At 46.5% G+C, this 27,497-nt stretch overlaps 1 long non-coding RNA gene and 1 pseudogene across 2 annotated transcripts in view; one reads left to right on the forward strand and one right to left on the reverse strand.

Annotated features, from left to right (window-relative positions):
• The window catches only part of LOC149856537 (uncharacterized), a 43,489-nt gene that overhangs the window by 11,780 nt on the left and 4,212 nt on the right, over nt 1-27,497 (reverse strand). The window contains exons 2-3 of one of the 2 annotated variants that reach the window (XR_016444482.1): nt 21,007-21,085; nt 19,786-20,006 (exon numbers count right to left, since the gene is read on the reverse strand). This is a non-coding gene — a long non-coding RNA (uncharacterized LOC149856537). Of the gene's footprint in view, nt 1-19,768; nt 20,007-21,006; nt 21,086-27,497 lie in introns of both variants that reach the window. The other variant, XR_016444481.1, reaches the window with a different exon arrangement.
• LOC149856538 (uncharacterized) lies at nt 12,951-13,917 on the forward strand (annotated as a pseudogene).

Below are 27,497 nucleotides of genomic sequence, written 5' to 3' on the forward strand. Positions count from 1 at the left end.
CTATTGAAGACATCATGAATTTCAGATATCATTCGGTCAGTGGACATAGATATATTTTGGGACACTTCAGCCAGTATCTGAAGGATATTTTCCTTAGATAGTCTTTGATTTGTTCTATAATTGTGTTGACATTGAGCGTTAACAGCTGCTCTTGATGATCCAGGAACCACAGCTGTAGTAGTGGGGTTTGTTGTGTACAAGAGAAAAAGAAGGCTCTCATGAGGTGTTAGGCTACTTTTAAACAGTCATTATTTAAATATTTTAACAGGACACCCCACACAAGAATTAACAATGAAAACCCACTATCACCCAACCGTGTTCTAAAGGCTGCACCCCTAAAATATTCTGACAAGTCTCAAGGCATCCTGTCCCTCCCCTGCCTATGCCTGGTACCCCTCTGCCTAGAAAAAACATGTACCATCATCTACCCAGCAGGGAATAGGTTAGATTAAGGAGACTGTCACAGGGCACTTCTGCACCCCGCTCCTAGGGATACTCGAACTTAGGGGGGGAAGGTGTGTCACAGGGCACTGAAGCGCCCTGCTTCTAGGAAAAGGTACAGGTGCTGGATGGATCAATGTCGACCTGGGAGGGTGTGGGCAGCGGAGTCCCCCAGGGCTTGGTCCTTGGGACAGTGCTGTTCAAAATCTTCATTAGCGACCTGGACGAGGGTGTGGAGAACACCCTGCTCAGGTTCGCTGATGACACCAAGCTGTGGGGTAAACTGAATACACCAGCAAGCAGGAACCACATCCAGGCAGACCTGGATAGGTTGGAGAAGTGGGCAGATCTGAACAGGATGCGGTTCAGCAAGGACAAGCGCAGAGTGCTGCACCTGGGGAGAGGGAACCAGCATTATGGTTATAGGTTAGGGGCTGACCCTCTCGGCAGCACAGAGGCAGAGCGGGATCTTGGAGTTATGATCGACTCCAGGATGAATATGAGTTGCAAATGCGATGAAGCAATAGGCAGAGCCAACTGCACCCTGTTGTGCATCAAGAGGGGCATCACTAACAGGTCCAGAGAGGTCTTGCTCCCCCTCTATGCAGCGCTGGTCAGGCTGCAGCTGGAGTACTGTATCCAGTTCTGGGCACTGCACTTCAAGAGGGATGTGGAAAACCTGGAGAGGGCCCAGAGGAGGGCCACTCGTATGGTTGAGGGTCTCTGTGGCCAGCCCTCTGAGAAGAGGCTGAGGGACCTGAATCTCTTTAGTCTCTGCAAGAGGAGACTGAAGGGGTATCTTGTGGCTGCCTACAACCTTATCAGGGGCCACCAGCAGGGACTCAGGGAAAGTCTGTTCACCAGGGCCCCCCTTGGAGTCACCAGGAACAATGGCCACAAGCTAAGGGAGGATAGGTTTAGGTTAGATTTTAGGAAGAACTACTTCACTGTAAAGGTGGCCAGAGCCTGGAATAGGCTTCCCAGAGAGGTGGTGCTCTCGTCTTCCCTGGAAATCCTCAAGAGGAGACTGGATAGGCACCTGGCTAAAGTCTTATGACCCCTCCCACCCCCCGTGATCCTTCCTGCCCATGGCGGGGGTTGGACTAGATGATCTGTCTGGGTCCCTTCCTACTCATGATTCTATGATTCTATGAATCTGCAGAAGATATAATAGATTTTCTTAATGTGCCACCCCCATATCAGTCCCAGGCACAAGCTGAACCTGAAGAAATCCAAAGTAAACAAATAGACTCTTCCGGCAGGATTAGCCCACCTCACCAGGAAACTATCACTCAACAACCATCACCTACCCCCAGAGCATGCCCACGTCCAATGGAGGAATGGCGTCTGTCTCCTGAAATCTCAACCCCCTCCTCTTGTTTAAGGTCTGGTACCCAATATGGTCCAGCACATTCTTTAAAATCTAAAAAGGCTCATCTTATGCCTTTATACCAACTTCCAGGGCAAGGTACAAATGAGGAAACTACAATCACAGTCCCCGTCCCCTGGACCCCAGGAGATCTCCTAAACCTTGTTAAACAATTTCCCAACATCAGAGAGGAACCCCAGTAATTTAGAGATGAATTGGAAACTGTAATCCATTGTTATGATCCAACATGGGCAGATTTGAACCAATTAATGAAAAGTGTTCTGCCCTCTGAAGTCCACAACTGCTTCATCGCACAGGCTACTTGGCCTACTCAAGACCCTGAAATAGGAGATCGCTTAACAGATGCCCAAAGACACCTCCTTGAGGCTGTGCTTAACATTTGCTCCAGGAAAACTGACTGGACCAAAATACATCACTGTAAACAAAATAAAGGGGAATCCCCAGCAGACTACATGGACTGCTTGAAACTAGTATTTGAAAGACATTCTGGTATTGAAAATGCAGCTAAAACTGTGCCAGAAGCAGTTGCTTCCGCTTTTGTCCACGGACTTCTTTCTAAAGTCCAGGAACAGTTGTGCACAATTGCTCTAGGTTGGCAGACTAAGCCACTTGCAGAACTAGTCAACATTGCAAAACATTGCACAATCTGCCAGGAAAAGAAAAAGGAATCCATGGAAACTAAGCTAATGTCATTACAACTACAAACTTTAGGCAGGGGCAGAAGCTGAAGTTTCCATCGAGGACAGTTCAGAGGCAGGGAACGTGGTCATGGGATGGGACGAGGAGGATTTCAGTCCCCAAATAATGCCAGTTGTCATTATTGTGGCCAACCAGGATACTGGAAGGCTCAATGTCCTCATCGGCTTGGCCAGCCAGGGATGACATTTAACCTGCTACCACCTCCTCTCACTCAATTCTCTGTCCCAAATCAGGGAGCCTCCTGTTAGGCCAGCCTGAGGAATAGTAACATCATCGCAGCCCCACTTCTCCCACTTAATCAAGATGATCCGTTCTTTTCCTGCGTGATAAATGGCATCTCTACAAAATGTTTAGTAGACACTGGTGCAAGCCGCTCTACTCTTTGAGCTGAAGAATTTTCTTCAACTCCCTCTCCTCTGCTGTTGTAAATGCTGTAGGAATTTCAAATCAAATAGTTCCTCATCCTGTTTCCCAACCATTACATGTTTCTCTTGGTCCTGTTTCTGATCAACATGCCTTTCTCCTTAGTCCTTGTTCTCCTGTTAATTTGTTAGGCAGACATTTACTTTGTAAACTTGGCTGTACTATTTATTGCTGTCCTAATGGTGTTTATTTAAATGTCCCCTGTGATAACGAAATAGCTGTACTTGCCATTTTAGCTCGCTCACCTCCTGGGCCTGAGTTCCCTGTGTTGCAAGAAGAAATCATAAAAGCTGTCCCTCCATTTCTCTGGTCCCAGCATGCTAATGAAGTAGGACAAATCCATACTGCCTAGCCTGTAAAAATTAGATTAAACCGAGCTAAGCATTTACCCAAAGTTGCTCAACGCCCTTTACGTCCAGAAGCCGAAGAAGGGATACGACCTGTTATAACTGACCATTTAAAGGAAGGTATCATTGTCTCTACTAAGAGCCCTTGTAATACACCTATTCTTCCTGTAAAAAAACCTGGAAAAAAAACCTATAGCTTTGTACAAGACCTCCGTGCGGTAAATTCTACAGTTTTACCTTCTTTTCCTGTTGTACCAAATCCAGCTACTATCTTGTCCTGTATTCCTCCTAATGCTTGTTATTTTACTGTTTTTGACTTGTGTTCTGCATTTTTCTATATTCCTATACACCCTGATAGCCAGTTTCTCTTTGCATTTACTTATCAAGGACTTCAGTATACCTGGACACGACTGCCCCAGGGCTATACTGAATCCCCTTCTCTTTTTTCTCAAATTCTGAAGAAAGATCTAGATGACATATTATTTAAAGAAAATTCTGTGCTTGTTGAATATGTTCATGATTTGCTCTTGGCATCTACCCCCCTGGAAGCCTGTAAAACTGATTCTTTAACTCTCCTCACCTCTCTAGTGATAGAAGCCCATAAGGTATCTAAAGAAAAGCTACAACTTTGTCTTCCTCGCGTTCACTATTCATGATATTTCTGCTGGAGTATGACTGCTTTCCTCTTTCAGAATAGAAGCTATTCTTAAAATCCCTAGACCAACTACTGTGTCCCAAATGCGTACCTTCCTAGGCATGGCTGGCTCCTGCCGCCAGTGGGTACTTGGCTATGTCTCTATAGTCAAGCTGTTGCAAAATCTGATTCTTGTTAATACCCCTAAGCCTTTACCCTGGACTTCAGAAATCGAAGCGGCTTTTGTCTCTATTAAACAAGCTCTGTCGGAAGCTCCTTCCTTAGGCCTTCCCAATTATACTAAACCTTTTATTCTTTTTTGTCATGAAAAGGACGGATTTGCACTTGCAGTACTCACTCAGATACATGAAGACAAGCACTGTGTCATTGCTTATTATAGCTCTGCTCTTGACCCAGTTGCAGCCAGATTGCCTCCATGTCTCCGTGCTGTAGCTGCAGCCGCTGTCACTGTTGAACTTTCCTCTACCCTTGTATTAGGTTCTCCCCTTACTGTTGCTGTCTCACATGCTGTAGCAGCCCTTTTACTAAAAACAAAAACCCAACACCTTTCAAATACTAAATTGACTAAGTATGAAATCTTGCTTCTCTCTGCTAGAAATGTCACCCTAACTGGGTGCCCTGTTTTAAACCCTGCTTCTCTGTTACCTACCCCTTCAGATGGTGAACCCCATGATTGCATTTTTGCTCACCTAACAATGCCCCGCACTGATCTAAAGGACAACCCCTTGTAAAACCCAGACCTAGTATTCTATGTTGATGGATCATGTCAAAGAAACTCAAAAGGTTCCCTTGTTGCAGGATATGCAGTATGTTCCCAATATGATGTTATAGAAAGCCATCACTTACCTTGCACCCTAGCCACTGGTGCCTCTGTTAATATTTATACTGATTCTTGCTATGCTTTTGGTATTGTACATGATTATGGTCAACTTTGGAAACAAAGAGGCTTCCTCACTTCAGGAGGTGCCAAGATTAGTAATGGTCCATATGCAAATGCCTTGTTGAATGCTTTACAATTACCTTCTGCTGTTGCTATTATTAAATGCCAAGCTCACCAGAAACCTTATGATGATGTTACACATGAAAATGCTCTGGCAAATTCCGCTGCCAAAGCTGTGGCTATTTCCACTCCTCAGGCTACACCTGTGTTTTTGTCTGTTCCAACTGACCAGTTTCCATTGGAAAGTCTTCACGACATTGCCCTCCACCAAGATCAGGCTCCAGAACCAGAGAAACATACATGGAGACTGGCTGGGTGTTTGTTACACCCTGACCATTTGTGGCGCTCCCTGGATGGTTGCCTGGTTGCGAAGGGTGGTGTGGCAGGGCACTGTCTGTGCCTGCCACTTTAAGGTCCTGGAGCTGGCAGCTGCCAGATGCCTAATGAGGGCAGCCATTTTAGGTTCAGGGCTGCCCATATAAACAAGGCAGTTTGGTTGCTGGAGGTTAGGCAATAACATTGCCTGGCCAGAAGGCTACTGAGATCTTTTGGAGGTAAGGGAGGAGCTGTAGGGGATGGTAAGGAGGCTCCTGGTCCTGGGTATGACCTCAAACTACACCGTGCTGGGAGTGGGTGGCCTGGTGGGGCTCCCAGTGGTGCAGGAGCCCCTAGGAAATGCCAGGCCAGTTACCACCCCATTGAAAGGAGGGTCAGGGTGCCTTAACTCCTAGCCCTCACCTTCAGATAGGTTACATTCCATCGGAGGTAGTTGTTATGGTGCGAGCCCCAAGAAGGAGAGTGGGAAGTTGGAGGCCAGGTATGGCTGGGGCTGCCTGAGCCCTGCGGGGGTTCAAGACCCCAAGGGGGAGAGTAGGGGCTAGGCATGGCTACGACCACCTGAGCCCCCCTGAGGAGGGAAGCCCCAAGACCCTGAGTAGAGGGGGTGTTATGAGCAGCGAGAAGCTCCAGTGTGAGGGGGCAGTGTGAGATGGAACCCAGTGCGGGGAGAACAGGGGCTCAGCCGGAAGGCAAAAGCTGAGTCCTGACCCCAGTAAGTCCTCCACTGTCTCCCCTGTGAGACCCTGAGGCACCAGTCATGGTGTGAAGTACTCCAGCTCCCCATGTCTGTGAAGGAGGACCCAGAGAGGGGAACCCCAGGGAAAGAGCAAGGGTCATACATCAAGGCCTGTCAGAGCTTCCCCCGACTGGCACAGGAGGGGGCCAGGACCAGGAAGGTCAGAAGGACTAGGGGGCCCACCAAGGGGGACACCCAAGAGCCAGGGGCCTGGGGTCCTGACTGGCCTGGGGTTGGTCAGGGATACAGGAGCTGAAGGTCCCAGTGAGGGGACCACACCCGAAGGGGAACTGGTTGCAGGGAGATATGTGGCCCGGTATGATGGCGGCAGAGTCCGCCTGAAGAGAGGAACCCAGGTGGGGTCCTACGGTAGGATTCTGGGGCCCATTGTGTGGGACTGGCATGTATGAGAACATCATGATGTCATCTGCGAGGCTTGGGCAGGAAGGAATGGAGCCACAGATAGTGCCCCCTAGCATCGGGGCAGAAAATAGGCAGCCTCCCACTTAATTAACACCTCTATTAATTAATTAAGATCAAGGCGTGGTGGGAGAGAAGGCAGGTGTTTAGCCCAAGAACAAGTGGGGCGGGCCACTGTTGTACTGGCCTTGAGCAGGCCCCCTGTTACAGGTGGGAAAAATAACCAGCAAGGCTAAAGTGTTAGACTTCAGAAGGGCCAATTTTTGTAAGCTTAGAAGACTAGTTAGTGAGGTGGCTGAACTCAAGAGCATTGAGCAAATGGGGGTTGGCAGTTTCTTAAGGGAGTGATCCTTGGGGCACAAAAGGAGACTATCCCATTTCACAGGGAAGGGGGCCAGCAGACAAAAAAAATCCTTGGCTGAACAGTGAACTTCAGAAAAGAATAGGGGCAAAGGGAGAGACTTACAGGCAGTAGAAGCAAGGGGCAGCCATCAAGGAGTAATATATCTCCCTGGTGCGCTATTCCAGGGAATCAGTTAGGCAGGCCAAGGCAGAACTGGAGCTTAGGCTGGCTACAATCAAGGACAATAAAAAGTCCTTCTACAGATAGGGCAAAAGGAGCAAAAGGAAGACACAGAGTAGCATACGGCCCCTACAGGACAAATCAGGACAGTTGGTGACAGACAAAAGGGAAAAAATGGAGCTCTTCAATAAGTTCTTCGCTTCAGTATTCCTAAGTATTGGCCAAGAGAATTCGCCCAACTTGAACATAGATAGATGTTTGGGAGGCACTAGACCACCAACAGCTAGAGGCAATTTAGTGAAGGAGCACTTGGAGGGGCTTGATGGGTACAAGTCAGCAGGCCCAGACTTCCATCCATGGGTGCTGAAGGAATTGGCCAGTGTCATAGTTGAGCTGTTGGCATGGCTGTTTGAGCACTCATGGTGCTCTAGCCAGGTTTCCGATGACTGGAAAAGGGCCAATGTGGTGTCCATTTTAAAGAAGGGGGGAGGGATGAGCTGGGTAACTTTAGGCCAGTCAGCCTTGCCTCTATCCTTGGGAAAACACTGGAAAAAATCATTAATGAGCACATTTGTGAAGGCCCAGCACGGCAAATGATGCTGAAGGGAAACCAGCATGGGTTCGTCATTGGTAGATCCTGCCTGACAAACCTTATAGCCTTTTATGACCAGGTCACACACTGCCTAGAGGCAGGAGCCAAGGCAGATGTCATCTACCTGGACTTTTAGAAGGCCTTTGACACAGTTTCGCATTCTATTCTCATAAGGAAGCTAGAAAGCTGTGGAGTGGATGGCCATCTGGTTCAGGGTCCTCACCCAGAGAGTGGTGGTGGATGGGTCATTTTCGGCTTGGAAGGAGGTGGGCAGTGGTGTCCCACAGGGTTCGGTCCTTGGACAGGTACTATCTAATATCTTCATCAGCAATTTGGACAAGGGTGTGGAGATCACCCTGTCCAAGTTCACAGATGACACCAAGTTATGGGGCAAAGTTAACACACCGGAGGGCAGGGAGCAGATACAGGCTGATCTGGACAGGTTGGATCAATGGGCAGAATGCAACAGGATGCAATTTAACAAAGACAAATGCAAGGTACTCCACCTGGGGAGGAGGAATCCCCAGCACACCTATAGGTTGCAGGATGGCCTCCACAGCAGCTCAAAGGGATCTGACCCCTCAGGTGATTCTGCTCCTACAAGGCCTGATGCTGAGAGTCCTGGTGAGGGGTCAAGTGCTCCCCCTGGGGCTCAACAGCTCTTGGTGCCTGACATGTACAGCTACTTCTCCTCGCAGTCAGACTGATTCTACCTCTGAGAATGGGTTGACAGAAGTCCTCCCTTAGGAGCTAGTGTCCCCCAATTCAGCTAAAGTGACCCCTCAATAGGGAGCATCCCCACCCTGGAGGCAGAACCTGTTCCTATTTCTTAAGATCCCCCCTATGCTGGCTAGTCTGTTGAACACTGAGTTTCTAGACCAGAACAAGCATCACTGGAAGGTTGCACAGCATAGACATAAATGGTTCCCAGAAACTGAGACATTTGTGGTGTCCCCTAAGGCCACAGCAGCAGCGCTGCACTCCTATTCAGGTATGCAGCATTACAGTTTTTGCCTTAGCAAGCTTGCAGGTGATGTTGGGCACTTATTACGAGAAGCACCAGGTGGGGAGTTGTAGGCCCGGTCTTTCTCTGTCCTGCATGTTTGCTCCTCTCTGATATTTCTCTCTCTGTTTTTTTGGCTTTGCTTGTCTCTGCTTCTACATCCTTCACACATGGCTGCCACATCCTTTAGTTCTCTTAATGCCAATGGCTGCAGAAACCCTGTGAAGTGGATGACACTCTTTGATTTCCTGCACAAGACAAGGCTGGACATCGCCTTTCTGCAGGAAACACACACCAATGCAGTTAACCAAGCCAACTGGCATGCTGTCTGGAAGGGCTGCAGTTTCTTGAGTCATGGCACCTCCTTCAGTGCAGGGGTTGCAATCCTCCTGTCACCACAGCTGACACCTGACTCAGTGGTAGCTCCAGAGGTGATACTTGGCTGCCTCTTCACCATTCACATCTTGCTCACATAACATCGCCTCCTCCTTATTAACATCTATGTACCCACTGCTGGACTTTGAATGGAATACCTTCTTTGAGATCTTGACTTTTTTCACAGCACTGCTGATGGTGATGACCTTCTCCTCCTGGGCAGGGACTTCTATTGCACGGACGATGCGAAGCTTGACCAGAACGGGCCGGAGCACCGTCTATCATAGTTTCATAGTTAGTAGGATCAGAAGGGACCTGAGCAGATCATCAAGTCCGACCCCCTGCCATGGCAGGAAGAATACTGGGGTCAAACGACCCCAGCAAAGTGATTGTCTAGACTTGTCTTAAAGATGCCCAGAGTAGGAGCCAGAACCATTTCACTTGGAAGTTGGTTCCAGAACCTAGCTGCCCTGACAGTGAAGGAGCACCTCCTGATGTCTAATCTGAAGCTACCCTCTGCCAGCTTGTGACCGTTATTTCTAGTCACTCCTGGTAGTGCTTGGGGAAACAGGGACTCCCCCAGTGCCTGCTGGTCTGACTAGTTTGTAACAGGCCACTAGATCCCCCCTCAGCCTTCTCTTGTAGAGGCTGAACAGGTTCAGGTCCCTTAGCCTCTCCTCGTAGGGCCTGCCCTGCTGCCCCCTGATCATGCACGTGGCCCTCCTCTGGACCCTCTCCATGTTGTCCACATCCCTCTTGAAGTGTGGTGCCCAGAACTGGATGCAGTACTCCAACTGCGGCCTGACCAGTGCCACATGGAGGGGGAGGATCACCTCCTTGGACCTGCTTGAAATGCATCTGTGGATGCATGACAAGGTACAGTTGGCCTTCCTGACTGCATCCCCACACTGCCGGCCCATGTTCATCTTGACATCAATGATGACTCCAAGATCCTTTTCTGCATCTGCATTGACGAGAAGGGAGTTCCCCAGCCTGTAGGTACGGTGCTGGTTCTTCCTCCCCAGGTGCAACACCTTGCACTTGTCAGTGTTGAATCCCATCCTATTCTCATCCGCCCACCCCTGTAACCTGTCTAGGTCCAAATGTAGCCTATTCCTTCCTTCTAGCATGCCCACATCCCCCCACATCTTAGTATCATCAGCAGGGATTCAACACTGACAGATCACAGACTGGTGGACTGAGTCTTCCTGGCAGGACACATTCCCAGGTGCCCTCCTGGTGCCTCTTTCAGGACACTCACTGCTGTAACTGCTTTGCTCACCTTTGGCAGATATGGCAGTGTCTTAGCTGTCTGCGGAGGGCTTAGATTGAGAGTGTGGTCGGGGGTAGAAAGGTAAGAAAGATCTATTGACTTAAGAAAAACACAACTACGTGTAGTAACAAGACAAATGATGACAGAGAAAAGCAATTCATGTTGGCAACTTATCGTCAGTCCCTCTGATGCCTGATACACAGCAAGCTTCTCTTTCCACAAAGTTCAGTGAGGTCAGGCGTCCCCGAACAACGCTGCCTGAGAGGTGCTGAAAAGAACCCTGGAATGCAGTTTTTGGGCTCCTCGAGGTCCACGGGCTCACTGAACCAGGCAACAGCTAACTAATTCCTTTCACAGAGCTGCATTTTCCTTCTGAATGGTTTCCAAATATTTCAGCTAATTTATAGCTTCTGAAGGATACTGGTAACATACGACCACTTAGATTCCTTTTTCTTCAACTGTCCATAGACTGACCAATAGCAGTACAAGCCTTGCATTCCTTTGATAAGGTAATTTTAACTGCACCACAGGGCCTTACTACTTCTGGCTTTGCTAAATTTACTAGGCCTTACTTTATACAAGGCCTCACTACATTTTAAACCATCAGCAGGCTTTTAGCAACAACTTATAGCTTAATATCTAAACAAATACAGAAAAACACTTGGTCTAATCTTTATAGAGCCTTCAGCAAGCACTTTAACCACACAAACATACTTTTCAGCTGCCGCATGGGAGGCTGCAAGAGCCACCTTCTCCTTCTGGAAGCAGTGGTGGGATGTGAGAGAGGTACAGATTAGAGTTCTGTCAGCACTACACACAGTTGTCAACAAGTGAGATTTGCCGCTGTATTCAGGAGTTGGAGGATGTGGCGCAGCTTGAGGTGGCCCTGCGTGATGTGGGGCTGCTCGAGAGTCTTAAGCACCACAAGAAACATCTGTGGGAGCTGACAGATAGTACAGCCCGGGTGTGAGGGTCCACGCCTGCTGCCAAGAGCTGGCAGAGACTGATGCCCCAACTCGCTTCTTAAGCCTTGAGAAACGACGAGTTGCACAGAAGGTCATTGACCATCTTAAGACCCCAGATGGCCAAACGCTCACAGATTCTGTTGACATCCAACGCCATGCCATCAGCTTCTACTAGGAACTATTTGCAGCTGAACCAATTTGCCTAGAGTCTGGTAGGTGCTTACATGACAGCCTACCTAGGTTTTGCTCATCAGATGCTGACCATCTTGAATGAGAACTATCTTTGGAGGAACTCATGGCTGCCTTTGGGAACCTCACCTCAGTGAAAGCCCTTGGCATTGATGGCTTGTCTGCTGAGTTTTATAAGACCTTCTGGCCTCTCCTCAGCCCCTGCATCCTGTGTGTCTTTCATGACAGTCTCATGGAACAGACAGTGCCAACCAGCTGTTGCCAAGTGGTTATCACTCTGCTACCTAAGAAAGGGGACAATTACAAGATCCTGGCCAAGGCTTTGGCTAAGCGACTGCACACTGTTTTGACTTCCATCATCGGCCCTGAGCAGACCTACTGCGTTCCGGGCAGGATCATTCAGGACAATCTGTTCCTGCTTCGAGACCTGCTGATGGCTGTAGACCTTTTAAGTCTCAATATTGGGCTTGTCTCCTTGGAGAAAGCTTTCAACTGGGTCGGTCATGGACTCTTCTTTTGGAACCTTGAGGCCCTTAGCTTCAGACTCGTCTTCACCTCTGCCCTCCGGGTCCTGGATTGAGACATTTTGAACCTCCTGAAGGTGAATGGCATGCTTTGTGCCCTGTTCCTGGCCTACAGGGGCATCCACCAGGGCTGCCCTCTGTCAGGAATGCTGTCCTCCTTGTCCATCAAGCCCCTCCTCCACACACTATGGCAGTGCCTGACTGAACTAACCCTTCCATCTGCCTCTGGTTCAGCAGGCTGCCTGTCTTTCAGGTGGACAGCATATGCAGACGACATGACTGTCCTCATTAGCACCCAGGATGACATCCAATTTTTGGTTAACTGTCAACAAGCCTATGAGCATGCCTCTTCTGCATGTGTGAACTGGACCAAGAGCGACACCCTCCTTCTCGGTCCCTGGGTCAACCCCCTCCCCCTTGACTTTCCCAGGGATCTTACCCAAGGCCATCAGTCTTCTCAGCACAAACTGGGTGGACCTTGGTACCAAGGTGGACGCATGCCTGCAGCAATGACACTGACATCCGCCCAGCCTCTCCTACCACAGACAGGTCCTTATTGTCAACAAACCGGCAGCTGCAGCATTGTGGCACTGTTGCGCTGCATTGGACCCCCCGCTGGACCTTCTTGAGAAGCTCCATCAACTGCTTGTGGACTTCTTTTGGGATGGGCGTCACTGGCTCCCCTGAGCCGTTCTTTATTTGCCGGTGGCTGAGGGGGGTGAGGGGTTGGTTGACCTGGTGGGCAGGGTGGCAGCCTTCCACCTACAGACCCTCCAAAGACTCCTTTACTGTGAGGACCCCCTCCCCTGGTGGCAGCTCACTAATTTGTTTTTGCACTGGGTGGGGGGCCTCAATTTCAACCAGAAGATGTTCCTTCTAGACTCCATCTTCCTAGACTGGGGCGTCCTCCTGCCCTTCTATCGAAGCATGGTGCGGTCATGGCAAGCTACCTTTTGCCTTCTGCCCCAAGCTAGGCATCTGCAGTTTCCACAGTTACTGCAGAAGCCCCTGGTCCATAACCCAGCCCTGTAGCACAGTATGCCAAGTCTTACCTCTAGTAGCCTTGTTGACTCCCTCATCCAGTCACATACCATCCAGCTGGGGCACCTCCTCAATATGACCCAGTCCGATTGGTTGTCAGCTGAGGCTCTGGCCACCTGCTTGGGCAAGTGCTTAGTCTGCTGTGCTGCTCACTTCCTAAGGGACATGCAGGCCATTCTCCCGAAGGATATGGCAGCTGCCCTGGAGGAGCACCTCTGAACACAGAAAGCCCTCCCTGCCGGGGATGTCCTGGGTGAGCCCTTTCCACCACTGCCCATTGTCCTGGTTGTGGATAGTAACCTTCATGGTAGGTCTGCCACCTTACTGGCTCTCCCCATGTCTCCTGACACTGGTACCGGGATCCGCTTCAATGCGCTTCCCCAGAAGGCCCTGTATGTGGGTGATTCAGGTCCACCATGCCCATGTCCTTGCCACTTGTTTCAACACAGTGTGGTGGAGGCACATAGCAATACTGGTGCTCATGCCAGCACACCCCATGTGGCGTATGCTTTATAAGCCCCCTATCTCCAAAAAGACTGGTGACCTCCACTGGTGGTTGCTACTTGGGATGCTGGCCACCAGCACTCTCGTCTGCCGCATGGACCCGGCTGTGTCAGCAGCCTGTCCCTTATGTCTGGGGAGAGTGGAGGAGGTTCTTAACCATGCCTTCCTTGGATGCCCTCGGCTGTCACAGCTATTTGCTGCCCTCAGTGCTTTGCTTGAGGTGCTAGGTTTGGACCTCTCAGAGGCCACCTATTTCTTTTCCTTCCTATACCGGGCGGCCAATGGGGGTGTCATCTGCCTGGCCAACTTCTTACTCGGCCAGGGTAAGATGACCACCCTCAAGAGCCACAGGAACTGGCTTGCTGGGGCTGGCTCAGATGATGCCCTGAGGGTCTTCCAGGTTTTGGTGCGGGCACACCTGTTGTTGAAGTTTGGGCACACTGTCCTCCAGCAAACACTGCCCGCCTTCCAGGCATGTTGGACAATTCAGGAGGTGCTCTGCAGTGTCGAGGATGGCCATTTAGTCCTTGCAGTGTGATACTGCTAGCCCCTTTCCTGGGGTACTGGCAGGGGTCTCAGCAGGCTGATGTTGCACTGGATATTTTTGTTTTTTGACTATGAGGGCAGGGTTTGCAGGCCAAAGCCCTGGGCTCTGTGTGTTGTACCTAGGCCTCTGCATGGGCAGTGTTTTATTACTTTGTTGAGTTGTTATCCCCTTTTCCCCTTAAGAAACCTTTATAAAAAGTCAAAACAAATTTTTTTCTTTCTTTCTGCATTTGTCATTTTCATTGATTGAAATATTGATTTATGGTTCGTAAGTAAAATTATGTTTTTAACATTTTTTGCTCTGTACTATACAGTTTTTTGTGTGCTTGCTCAAAATAAATAAATGTGAAGAGTGGGAGAAATACAGCCCTCCCCAGTGCTGTGGGCATGCATGGCCCGGCTGTGATGTAAAAGAACACAAGCTCTTCAGGGGTGCGGAGTCATCCATGCTTTGGGTTGGGGCAGAGAAGCAGAGCATGTGAGGAGCAGGGGGAAAGTTGGGGTGCTAGGAGAGGCTTTCCAGCTCTGAGAAGTGGCAATTGGAAAAATGGGCATTGCCTGTCCCCAGGGATGGGAAGGAAAAGGAGAGCCCTGAAATTCATGGCAGGGCCAGCCAGCCCACCCCAGAGGTGCAGGGTCAGCCACCATTTGGAAGCAGGGCATGTGAGGAGCAGGAGAAAAATTGGGGATCTGGGAGTGGCTTTCCAGCTCTGAAAAGCAGCAACTGGGAAAATGGTCATTGCCAGCTTTTGGAAGGGCATATGAACACCAGGAACAATTGTTTTGGAGTAGGAAAATAAAGCAATTTTAATTAACCTGAAACTTGAACTAAATGACCAGTAAGGATTTGTGAGAATCACACCTGGTGTCTTGTAGCCACATTGCAACAGAAATTCTGTGGATTTCTGAGTGAACCCAAGTGGCACCTGGTGGTGACATCATTGCAAGACAGAAAATGCCATTTTTGCCCATCTGTCAGATACACGTTGAAAACATAATACGATAAAAATAATCCTCTTGGCACAAATTGCCAAGCTAAAAATAAAACATGTTGACGTGGTTTCATTTACCACAATACAAAATGACTAACATGAAAAAACAAGGTGAAAACATGGATTGTCGGACACAGTTAAACTAGTGAAATGGCGATTTTTGTCACGTGGAAACAGGAAAATGCTATGTGGATAAGTGCCCACATGTACTATCCTGTGGCGGAGTTCTTTGTTGTGAAACAACGCACACATAGACACTGACAGGACTGGCTGGGGCATTAGGGTGCTTCAGTGCGGGGATTGCCTGCTGGCTAGTCCTGCACTGAAGCACCCTCGTGCACCAGCCAGCCCCTCCACAGTACATTGAACTGGGGCAGAGCAGCCTTGCGCTGGCAGGCTGACCCCCTAGGCTCCCTGTCAGCCAGGGCTGCTCTTACTCTGCTCAACAAGCTGTGGTCCTGTGTGGACATGAAGACATATCATTCAGAAGCAAATGAACTCCAGTGAAGTAAGACAATCATGCCAGAGTATATTGCTGAGCATTAATAGCACATGTAGACAAACCCAGTGTTTGTAAAGCTCAGATTGGCAGCAGACAGAAAGACCTGGCAAGCACATGGGAAATTTAATGTTACAGGGTCAAGTAAATTTATGAATTCCTTCATGCCACTACAGAAAGACCACAACAGGTCAGAATGGTTTAACATTATGAATTCCTTTTCTTTTAGGTGTGCAAACATAATTTGCAGATTTATAGTATTAATATTATATTGTATACCAGGGGCGGGCAATTTTTTGGGCAGAGGGCTGCTTACCGAGTTTTGGTAAGCTGTCAAGGGCCACATGGGTAGCTCCACCCCTTGACAGGTGCCCCACACTGATCACCATCTTGTGACTGGAAGTCCCACCCCCCAACCCCTGACCTTTGCCACCAGAAGTCCCTCACCTTGCCTCCAGAAGTACTCCTTTCAGCAATGGGTTTTGCCATTTCAGAACCAGAAAAATACCAAATTATATTCTAAAAATCAAACATCTACAACATTCATGATTTAAAAAAATATTTTTGTCCTAATTTACATGTGGTATGTTATGTACACAGAGGTGACTGCACAATAGCTTAAAATGAAGTCTTACTCTTATTTTTGTGGGGGTGAGTATAGGTTTGTGGGAGCTGTGGGGATGTGTGTGGGTATGAGTGGGTACAGGGGAAGGGTGCCTGGGGTTTGTATATGGCAGTGCAAAGGGGTGTAGGTGCATGTGTATGGTGGGGTGTGTGTGTGGGACTCACTCTATGAACACACACACACACACACTCTGCCCCTGTGCCTGCAGACATACGCACATGCACGCGTGCACACACACATGCATACTCTCTCTCTCTCTCTCTTTCTCTCTCTCTCTCTCTCTCCTGCTACCAGTGCAGTCCCATGCTCTGTGGTTCAGCAATGCAGCTGGGAGCCACAGCCAGGTGGTGCTGGAGCAGGGCGGGCACAGGAAAGCAGGGAACTGGCTGGGGGTGGGTGGGACTGGGCTTCTCAAGTCTGCCCCACTGTCCCTGGCTCCCGTCAGCTTTGATGGGGAGCCAGGGGTGAATAAATATTAACTAAATTGTTTAGGGGCTCTGCGGGCCGGATAGAATGGCCTGGTGGGCTGGATCCATCCCATGAGCCGTATTTTGCCTGCCCCTGCTGTATACTGTACCCTGCAACACCCTTGAAAGGATCTCATGGCACCACAAGGTGCTGTGACACCCTGGTTAAGAATCACTGAATTAACTAAATCAGAGATGCAAAAACTTTTGTAAGTGCAGCTGCTGCTTACAAACATGTGTGCGTCTCTGATTAAGTCAGTCTATAAGGTGTAAACCTACCCTGCCTTCTGCCTGACTTAAGACTAAGATGGCCAACCACTTGTCTCTCATCTGTAACTCCCAGGGCTCTCCAGTTTCCAAATTTTAAAGAAATGTGCTAAATTTGCCCTTCTCTTTCCCTTTACAGTATCCTCCTCCTCCACCTTTCCTCCATCCTTTGTGAGTGCCAGAAGATAGGGCTAAATCCTGTTTCACTCTTTTACACACTAAGTGATTTATGTAGCCAAATAACTGCAATTTTTGGCACATACACACAGTTTGGATTCTATTTCTATTCATGGCAGGATAGAATCACCCAGACAGGTGCAGACCTTCTGGAAGAAAAATGGAAAAAGGCAGTCCTCCTGTGTCTTAGCTCAATAGCCTGCTGGTTGGGGCAATTACCCTGGAAGCAGGAGATACAGGTTCTAGACAATTATCACCCAGAGAGGATTTGAAGCTACATCACTTGCTTCCCAGCATCATACTGTAACCACCAGTGCATGGACTAGACATTCCACAGAATACTCTCTAGCCCTCTTAACAGTGGTCCATATGCAGTCAAATGAAAACATGTTGGGGTCAGGAGAGAGAAAGCCAAAGTGGTGATGTGATTCAGTGGCTGCATCCACATGAGCTTAGACATTTGTTTCCCCAGGGACAAGAAGCAGTGGCACACCTTGTGCAGCTGCTAGTTGTTCCTGGGGAACACCTGTGACATGTGCCCACTGGCATACAGCAGATTACCCCGGGTGGGGTAAGGGAGGCTGGGCCAGCTCTGGGCTGGCCCCAGATGCCTTTCCTGGAGTCCTGGGGGCCTTCTCGGGCTGCAGCAGTGGCAATCCTTCCACTTAGAGCCTGGCCTGCCGCCAGAGTGTGGCTCCAGCCAGCCAGGCTCGTTTTGGGTGGCATTTACTGTCCCTGCATGCACCACCCTCTTTGTTTTTTATTGTCCAGGTGTTTTTGACCCCAGGATCTCCCAGGGTCAAAATCCCACCCACACACTGCTACCTTACAGTGCAGAGAACATCTGAATGTGCGGTATGTGGTACTGCATACATGTCTGCAGTGCCACATACTGCAGGGCCACGCTCATCTGGATGTGGGCAGTGGGTGCATCTAAACATGCACTTTACTGCAGAGTAGATTAATTAGCTCTACAGTAAAGCATCATCATCTACACATGTACTCATATTAAGGTGCAGTAAACTAATTAACTCTGCCATAACTCGGGGACAGTAGTATCATACAACAGAGTAATTAACTGCACTGAAATGCATGTGTAGACAGTGGCTGGGCATGGGCTAGACTCCTGGGTGCTGTCTAGCCACATGGCTCCACAGATTCTGCACCCTCATGCCCCAGCCAGCCCCTTTGCTGCCTGATGCTGCCACCTGGAGCCCAAGGCAGACCCCCTGTACCACCGGCCATCCCAGGCCTGGTCTGCCCCAGCTCAAATTGCTGCTGTCCCAGGTGCACATGCAGATGCTGTGCCCAGGAGCAGTTTACTCTGGCTCAAACAGCTCCAGAGTCTATTGCTTTGCCTTAATTTCACATGTAGATGCACCCAGTGAGATGGATCTTGTCCTGGGAGGATGGAGTCCTGGGCTTTGGCCTCTGACCCTAATGGATTTTTCTATGCCTTGCATGTAAAGGCACCATTGGATAAACAACAATGGAATAGTTTCTTCCCCCATTGGAAACAGGAATAGCTTGTCATTGTGCTATTAATAAAGTCTCTTTTAGTAACTGCCTCATCTCCTGCACTCTTTGTGTCTTTAGAATATTTTCCCAAGAGACCACTTGTTAAAATCATCTAAGTCCTTTTAAAAAAAATATTCTGCTCTCAGTCCCTATTTTCCTTAGAATAGGGAGCTCTCCTGTTTTGTGATAATTTTTATCCATATTACCTTTCACCTTCATTTTTCAACCAGTTCCCCCTTATTACTCAGAATCAAATCTAAAATATTTACCTCCTATATTGATTTATTCTACCTTTGGCTATCAAGTATCTCCAACATATTCCAAGAAGTTGGTAGACTGTCATGTTTCCTGCCATATTGTTTTTCCAGAGGATACTCACTTGATTGAACAACCACATTACCAGTTGTTACTGTTTACTGGATGTCTGCTAGGGCATATCCACACTGTCACTAAGCCACTTTCAAGATTGCTGCCAGAAACAAAGCCCTTTTCACCTGCTCACACACTGTAAACTCAAGGCTGAGACACTGAGAATGCTCCCACTGAGAATGCTCAGGGATGTTGTAGGGACTGCTGCATTGGAGAGCTCAGCTTCTTGTATGCTTGAGAGTGGTGGCAGTTCTGGATTTGAATGGGACCAGAGCTCTGTTTTAGGCTGCAGTCTTGAGAGTGCCTCAGACTGCAGCATGTTCTTAGTTGCTCAAAAGAAAAACCCTCATCCACCTCTTCCAGCTGGTTTGATGGTCTATATTATACTACTACCATAACATTATATCTCTTTTCCCCCGTTTTCTTTTCACCCAGAGACTTCAACAAGTCTGCTTCTCACCTCTTCCACAACTTCAGGGAAAGTATCTATATTCTGTCTATGAAATGCAATACCTCCTCTTTTTCTCCTTGCCTGCCCTTAAATAACTTATATTCCACTACTATACCTTATCCCATTCCAGCATATACATAGTGCAGTAACCAAGGTGCTGTAGGGACATGTGTAGATGCACCCATTTTGTGGTAAAACTTTCTTCCCAGCACTTGTATATAGACATTTTGGATGTTTAGCAAGTTGTCCCATTACACTCCCTTTTTGTCTCTCCTGTTTCCCTTGTGTAAATTTCCATCTTTCCCCACATTTTGGTAGTGTTAAAGTGAAGTAGTCATGATGGTCCAGGAAATATTCAAGAGACTTAGTCTATCCCAGCTAGGCAGTTGGCCTGATAAAAGGTATCACACACAAAAATCCTTGCCTATTGCATTTCCCCCATGAGATATCATCCCTTCAACCAACACTTTTTACTCACCAGAGTGCTTTTCTCACCTAATTTAAAGCCCTCTTCATTAGGCTGTGGAGTTGTTGTGCTAGGATGCTTTTCTTCTTCATTAGATGAGCCCTATTTCTTCCCAGCCATCCTCCTACTTGGAATACTGCCCCATGGTCAAGGAAGCCAAATCTCTCCTGTTGATGCCATTGGTGGTGCCCTGCATTTACCTCCAGTATTCATCTGTTCTGTCGTGGGCCCTTGCATTCAACTGAGAGATCTGACAAAGAAGTTTTTCATAATAAATACAAATAATCCAGACAGGTTTAGAAATACATTGATGGTTGATGGCTAACTCTCAAACTGGCCATAAAGAAAGATCTTCCTCATTACTTAAGAGTTAGTTCCTTTCATGCACTGACAAAGAGACTGTTTAAAATTCTGAAAAAATATGAAAATAGAATCTTTCTGAAGCTCAACAAAACACAAATTACTAGTCATTTTGAAATCTGCATGCTCTTTGTTTTTTCTATTTTTGATCTATTCTGCTTGTTACATCACTGAACCTATTCCACTGATTATAGAAACCCACAATGCTATTTTTACAGTGTTATCTTTCTAAGTGAAATCACACCTTGGGTCAAGTGATCTCCTTGGTCCTGTGTTGCAAGAAAGAGGAATAAACTCAACCTGCCATGTATCAAAACTCAGCCTGCTTGTTTGTTCACTGAAAATACTCTTAGCCGTGGAAAGAAAGGAACCCTATATACACTCCCTTCCTTACACCTTCCTTTATTGAATTTCCCCTGACTGATAGAACCAATCAGAGGAAGGAAATGCATAGGCAAGTTTTAATCCTAAACAGTTGTCTCTTATCACCAGTTTAGAAGGAAAATATTCCTCTACCTCAGGTACCCAGTGGGCAAAGAAAAGCATTTCTTCTTAATTGCCAATTGATTTGTTTGCATTTTAGACTAATGCAAAAGTACTCAAGCAAAAGAAAACTTAATCCGTGCCAAAGGAAGAAGGATATTAATGAAGGAGATGCCATGCTTTTATGCCACACACTGATTTATTTGCTGGCTTTGGGATAGCCTGTAGGCAGTAACTGCACCTAAGAGTAGCTTTTATTAAGAACTTTTCTAGACTCAAGAAATGTGCATCCATGTAACTCTGATAGACTGACACAGGTGCAAACATAATGTAGGCACACTACATTAGTACACAGTGGAATTTTTTCCTGTGTGATTTACTTTGGAAGTTTCTGGAGCAGATCTTACCTCCAAATTCATAGCAGTTCAAGCTTCATCTTACCTTTGTGCAAAACATGTGCTTCTGGTTTGTACGTGTATAAACAGACTGAGGAAAAAAATGTAAAATGATAGAGCCCATGAGAAAAGGATTCAGAAAAATAAATAATTTTACTATATTCAATTGAATATTTAAAAGGAACTGCAGTACAGCTAACATTTTGTATTTCCTCAGAGCTAACTGCTTGCACATTTGGATAAAACTATAACTCCACCTCTAATATTGTTGTCCGAGGTTTCCCAAGAATGTTTGTAAAAAATAAACTTAACTCAAATGTGACTTGCAGTGAAGGGAAATGTCCATTAGCAATTTCCCATCTGGTCTTAATGTCCAGTGTTCCAGGTCTATTGGGTTTTTAAAATTCTCATAGCATGCTCTGTCATACATACAGTAATAGACACCTGTATGCCTGCTTATGCATCATTGTGTAGGGCCCTGATCTCTAGAACTCAGGCCCTTCATCTTTCTGTTGTGTCTTTTATAGCTTTAGATGTTTCAATCATTCTGTCAACTCACATATTCCAAATTAAGGCCAGAGTAATGTCTCTGTCTTATACAAAAATATCCCTCTAAGGAAAAGAAATGAACTCAGAAATTAATAAGGCTGATTGACAATCCCGCTTTGGAAACTCTTGTACCATATGGCATCTTTGAACGGCTGCAGTTCTGTTAGGACAGAGCTGACCAGCTGGAGAGTTACTATGGGTTGTTTGTAATTGTAATAATGGATATCAGATGGCTGGTGTGGAGAAGTTTATAAATGAGAACAGACAATAAGCTACACTGTTTGTCAGGAATCATTTCTGATATGGTTTTCATTGAATAAAAATGTTACTCAGTTTTTCCCCATTTGATCTGTTCTTGTAAATATGTTTCACAGATACAGTACATCAGATGTTATGTTTCACAGCATTTTCATTCTGTCCCATAAATGGAAGGTAAAATCATAGAGTGGGTAAAAGCTTGCAGCTGGGCTAATCATTACAGACACAATAATAACCAGCTTGGACCAAATCTCAGACCAAACTGGTACAGAATATTTTCCCAACCATGAACTAGAAGGCTGTTCTAACAGTATTTCTGACTGTGATGGCTGAGAATGGACAATCTGATCACTGATCCCATTCAGAGATTCTAGGCTTTCTTCCACACTGAGAGAGATATATTTCAGACAGGCTGCCAGAAGTCCAGAACCAAGAGCTTCTATGTGGTTTGTTGAGGAAATGGAAGACTGTGTTGCCCCATATGTGCTCAGGAAGTATTTCAAGAGGTACAAATTTAAGAGGTGCAAAGAATGTCTCTTAACCAAGTTACTACATCACAAACAGGGTAGTATCACGATAGGCACTGCTTGCCTTTCTAGTCTACCTGGCCCCTGTGCTCCCTGTCTTACGTGGTACCCTCTGTATTGAAACGTCCTTTTGCATCTTGCATTTTGATGACATTGATGACATTAATTACCTGCTGAGATCAAAACCTGAGTTCCCCTTTTCTGCTGGCTTTACCCCAGGTTTAGGTCAGCTGGCATCTTCAGCATATTTATACACTAATACAGTCTTGTAACCTAAAGACCTTTTTTTTTAAGGGAAATGTATTATTTGCTTGAGTCTAGCTTGCTGCCTCTGGATTGGCAGGTGCTGGCAGTACTGTACTTTTGGAGGCTGGAAAGTGAGTGCTCCTTCTAATGCTGTGGAAATGGAACAGGACTGGCCAACATCAGCTGGAAGGGTTAGCTAGCCTGATATGAGTCTCTGAGGAGACTGTCAAGTGTGGCTGAGCTTAGTAAAATAAACAAAAGAGACAGTTTCTTGTCCTGCTTGTTCACTAGAGTCCTATGTTGCATAGGAGGTAATATGGATGATTGTAGGAAGAATGGGAGACTTCAGTACTTCATGAGAAGCCACAGGGTCTCTCTAGAATGACAGTGGGGTTAATAGCCTGTCTACAGCAACACTTTGCCTGACTACAGCAACTTCTTGCTGAACATCTCATTATGCTATGCAGGCAACAACAATGAGTGAATAATCTCTCTGAGAGGCAATGGCTGTTGGTGAGGGTTTGAAATGGTGATTTCAGAGATTCCTTCAGTTAATGAGTACCTAAGAAAGTAGAGGACAAGACTCAAAAGCCTAGGAGGTCCTTTCCAATCTTCTGTTCCTATGGAGATCATTAGACCTATCCTTCCTGTGTGGACTAGGAATATGAGGCACAGTGAAGAGAAATTTGCCCAAAGTCACAGAGATGGGAACAGAATAAGTGGGTTGAAATTCACAATGGCAGTTCTGTAAGGAAATGTTATCATTTCAAAATTTTCCCTTGTTCTGAAATGGGAAAAATAAATCCATGCATTTCAGAACTTCCCAGGAAATTAAATTAAATGTTTTGATAAACTTGAAATGCTTTATTCCCATTTCAAATCTTTTTACATTTGACTTTATTATTTATAAAGAAAATACATTTCTAAATGAAAAGTCAATTTGGAGTGACAAATTGAACTACTTCTTTCAATCTGTTTCTACAATAAAAATGTCATTGAAATTGTCGCAGTTCTAAAGAAGTTTCAATTTAGCCAAAACGGCATTTTCTGCCTGGAAATTTTTAGCTACCTCTCAAACAGAATGCAAACACCATGTTGTGCATTTCCATAACCCTCCTTCCATACTGTGTCACCTTCTTTCCATCAGCTGGTATAAATCACTCAAAAAGGCCTCATAATACCAATGTGGTGTTTTTGTATAGCTAGAGGGGAGGAATCCATGGGACATGGATCTCTTCCATGCGCAGCAATACAAATGCTAGTCTGAGCAAGTGACAGCATGAGAACCATTGTGCTCTGCAGCTAGACACTATCAGAAGCCAAGTGGTAACTGCAGCATCCATTTGTCTAGTTTATGACAATCATCATCTTCAGTTCAGCAGCCTGATAGGAAATGGCTAGAACAGCAATATAGCCATTGCTGTTTCTGACCCAGATCTGTTTGCAGGCAGAAGACATGAAGCTGGACTGGAGATATTCTTACCCTTATTAATATATAAAGAAACTTTACCATTGTACAAACAAAATGGCTCCTCTAATTCCCATGTTTGTTTTCATACTTTCATTCCAGTGTTGGTAAATAACTACGAACCTCCTAGCAGGAAGTTTTTATTTACTAAGCAAAGCAGCTTTAAATAAGTGTCTTTCACAACCTAATAAAAAAATGAGTATAGGTAAATTATTGTAGATGTGATATTAAGGAGTGTAGGAGGGGAGAATCTGTAATGAAACTCCACTCCTCTTGCTCCTCACCCACACAGACCCAAACCTACTGGGGAATTGGGTGGGCACAAGGGACATCTGCACATGCAGTACCAAGTGTAGGATCTTTCAGTACCCTCTGCGGTGTTGGGGGCCGCAGCAGCAGCTAGGTCCAGATGTTAGATCTGTAGGTCTTCCTAGCTGTTCCCTTTTAGTCTCCTGATAAAGCTAGGGTTTGTTGTGGCAATGGATATGAATAGGGATGCAATGAGGACAGCAACGACTTACTGAGTTTGAGGAACTCTCACCATTATAGATATTTTTTCTTCATTAGCCCATTGCTTTACTTTTTTAGCAACTCTTTGTTTGTAAAAATTATAATTAGGATGAATATACATAGAGTTGCATGCCCGTCCACCCAGCCATACACAGTCACACATGCACCTCCTGTCCACAGTCCTTCCAAAAGGAGGGGAAAAACAGAAATAGCATTTCAACTTCTCAATGGCGACCACAAATCCAGAGCTCTGCATATCTGTGAGGGCGTAGCATTGAAATATACAAGACATCTGCTCCCCAGAGCTTTCAGAGATCAAGGTTCATACATGTTCCAATAATTTGCTTGCTTACAAGGCTGGAGGAAGAAAGGCAAATGTGACAGGTAGATGGATTACATACAGGTATTGTGTTACATACACATGCATGCCTGCAAACCCAAACACAACTGGTAACTATGACAAAACTAATTTTAGGCTCAGCAGCACTGACAACACCAGAGGAGGAGGAGTTCTGATAAATGGATTGTTACCTTTTCTCTTAAGACAGAGTTACATTGTTTTCAGTAGTCAGAGCTCAGGAGAGGCAGCAGAGAGAGCTTTCTAGGAAAGTGCTCCTGCAGGAATGTTTCCAGAGCTGAAGCAGTTTATAAATTAGGTAACACAACAAATGCTGATAAAGACCTTCTGTACAGTAGAATTGCACTGAGGGCTATGCTGTGCCTTTAAGGGTCAGCTCCAAACTGGGCATCCAGGTTTTTCTTCCAAGTGTGTAGCATCTGCACTTCTATGTGCCTGGTTAATTTTACTAGCAGATGTGGAGGGGGGAAAAAGACACTGGCAACTTCTCCTTATTGCCTTCACCTCCCACTCCCTTTGCACAGACCGTTGCTTGCACTGAAAAGAGCTTCATTTGTGCTCCCAAGTGCAAAGAGTGATTGTGACTGGGTGACAGTGGGACAATAAAAATGCTTTATATCACCTTCATCATCCCCTCCCTACAGGGCCTGAGCAACTTATCATAAACACCTAAGAGATCACTGGCCCTAGAAAAGGGCTAGAGAAGATCATGGCTAAACTAAGGCCTCAGAGTGAGAGAACCTACAATCTAGTCTTGTGGCTGGCTCTTGATGATTTTATCACTTCCTGGGCGCATGGAGCTTAATTTAAATAGCACTGTAAGGGCAGCATCAGGCTTATCTGGCATAAGGCCTGTTGGGAATGGCTGAGGACAAGGGATAAAACTCAGCCTTCTCCTCCTGTCTTATGGGGGTTAAGGGCCTTTGCAGGAGGGATATCTGGGAGAGTGGATATGCGTGCTCTATGGAAGGTGGCTGGCTGAAAAGTACAATCAGGTTATTTACCTAAAGGGCTGCCCTTTTCTGTTTAGTTGACTCTGGACCCAGTCCAGCCACTAGTCCTCACCTGTGACTCCTAAAGTATATCCGTGCATATTGGCAGCCACACCCCAGGCAGTAGGCTGGCCTGGAGCAGTGGTTTTCAACCTTTTTTATTTGTGGAACCCTTTGGAAATTTTTGGCCAGTGATGTCCTGGGTGAATTTGGCCAAGTTCCTTGGATGGAGGGCAGTGCAGAGAGAAGCTTCTGGGGTTGGTGGGAGTAAGAACTTAGACTAGTCAGGGGGCTTACTTCCTGCTGGGCCAACAGTCAAATTACTGAGCCACATATCACCTGGCTTATCTTTTTTTTCTTCTGGCCCCAAATATTTTTGACATACCTCCCTTTCATAGCTGTGGGGGTGGTGAGCACTTCAAAATGAATGCCAGAAATCAGACTGGATAATACCTGTTACGTGGCATTATGTTACATGGGGAAGTTAGACCAACAACTTTCAGGTGAGTGGAGCCTAGAACCCAGGTCCCCCTGCTTGTCAGCAAGAGTCTTAACTACTCCATTACTGGGGGGAAAAGATAGGAAGCACCTAACTCTAAGTCCCTCACATCATATGCTTTGGCTTGGTACATTTTAGGGGCCTTAAACACAACTATGCACCCACAAGCAATGTGCATGTGTGTCTAATTACATATGCAGCCAACACATAGCTGACTGAGTATACCCAGTTTGTGCATATCTACGTGTAAAGGTTATAAGGTCAGGAATTAAAAAATTATCTGTGTCTAAGTGGCATGTTGGGCACCGACGTAACCAAAAATGCTAGGCAGAGAACAAAACTGGACATATAGATGATCTGGAAGAGAACAGCACCTAAAGAAGTTGCCCTGATACTTCAGGGTTAGTTAATATCCTGAAGATTAATTCAAGTTTATAAAGATCTTAGGAATCCTCTGATGTAAAGCAATCTATCTATACTAGACATTAAGAAAGCATTGCTGCTGTTGAAGAAGTATTGCCAGGTATTGGCCCATTGGTCTGGAAAAGTCCTTTATCAAGGGACTTCAACATTTAAAATCCTCAAAAAAGAACCAATGACAGGTTTTGTTGGTTTGGGAACCCCACTGGGTACGTACAGATGCACAGTCAAAGACATCACTGAGTATTTCATATGACATCTCTCATCCACCGAGCACAAGACTCTATTTATGTATTCTTTATTTCTCTCTAAATGGGAAGGCTTCTGAGGCTAAAGTTGTGCTCTGGGAACTGAAGCAGACATGAATACATAATAGCCCAAGGGAAAAGGAAGATGAATGATGAGGTTTTGCTGAAGAAATGAAAGTGGGCTTAACCTTCCTCCCTTCTACTCTGGGGAGGGTCACCCTGGATGAATGGGAAAGCAGGTGACTGTGCTCTGATTGTCATACAGGTCAGGCACAAACTTAATTCTCTCTGCCCTTTCATCCATCAAAAGCCACAGCCCTTCCAAGCAAGCCTTATGCAGCCCTGCTGTCCACTGCGGTGTCAAGGCCAGGGTGTTATGTGTAGGCAGCTGCTCCCGGAGACAGACTGAGCATCTGAGTGTGACAGCA

This window comes from Crocodylus siamensis, chromosome 10, assembly GCF_052110815.1.
Source record: "Crocodylus siamensis isolate JL-2025a chromosome 10, ASM5211081v1, whole genome shotgun sequence".
Lineage (NCBI taxonomy): Eukaryota > Metazoa > Chordata > Crocodylia > Crocodylidae > Crocodylus > Crocodylus siamensis.